Here is a 1,097-nt window from a genome sequence, read left to right as displayed (position 1 = left end):
GCATGTTACATGAGCCTTGCGCAAGTGAAAGCTAATGGAAGCCACATCGCCCTAGCGCTGCCTAATGCAGAATTTCTAGAAAGCGAACATTCTCGAAGTCTAGCTTTACCTCGGCTTAATGAATCACTTTCCAATTTACACTCGATTGGTTACGAGCCCAAGTAACCTCCGCCGCCTCGGCGTCTGCCCTCACTCGTGCCGCCTTTCCCGCTGCCCGTGTTCCGCCGCCGAAGCCCAGCCAAAACCGCGTCAAGAACCTCCAAATCCCGGAGCCCCCAAATCCCGCACTTAGCCGGATTTTTCGCACCTTCCTGGGTTTTCTGCCGCTGCCGTCCAAGCCGTCCGCATCGTCAGCCAGCGTTCCCAGCGTCTCTCCGACCAGCTCCACATCACTACAGCTCTAGCTGTTCTCATTTTGTGAGGGTACGGGGCTGTACCTTTATTGGGAAAGACTGTAAGTGCGTGTCTGGATTGGCACTAAACTCCTAGTAGGGTTTGCCATTTTATGCGAAATCCCGTCAAGTCCCTCGTAAGTGCGACCGAAGGAACAAGTTGCGCAAGAAGCGTCAAGTCAAGGCGAAAAAGACCGCGCCGTTGAAGAAGGTTTTTCGCCGCCTTAAGGAAGTCACCAGTGCCGATAAAGTCCAACAAGTTCTTGTTGACGCACTTAAGCGGGTTGAGCGAATTTCGAAGCATCTCCAAGAATTACCACCTCTGTTATGGAATGATTGCAGGTGGGTCAGATGGACAACTTCCCAAGCGATGATTGGTATAAAAATTGGTGGCTAAAATCCGCTTATTTCCACGAATATGTTAGTATTTTTCCTTGATTTATATTTTCCATTTCGATCCAAAACCGAAAGGCCAAAGTTTCATACAAAAACCAAGATAAACTTGACCAAAAACCAACGCCTAGCGATATACCAAGAGCTTTGCCTACGGAGCAGCGCTGGCAAGCTGTGATTGAGATGAACGGCAACAATCGTTACAAGATTCCAAGAGCCAAGGCGATGAATGAAGAAATGCAGGCTGTGGCGGAAATGAATTCGAGGATCGAAGAGGAAGATCGTTTGGAGGGGGTTTGTGAATTGTTCGGG

The sequence above is a fragment of the Aphanomyces invadans genome (assembly GCF_000520115.1).
Source record: "Aphanomyces invadans strain NJM9701 unplaced genomic scaffold supercont1.23, whole genome shotgun sequence".
NCBI classification, from domain to species: Eukaryota; Oomycota; class Saprolegniomycetes; order Saprolegniales; family Verrucalvaceae; genus Aphanomyces; species Aphanomyces invadans.
This window is presented reverse-complemented; position numbering follows the sequence as displayed.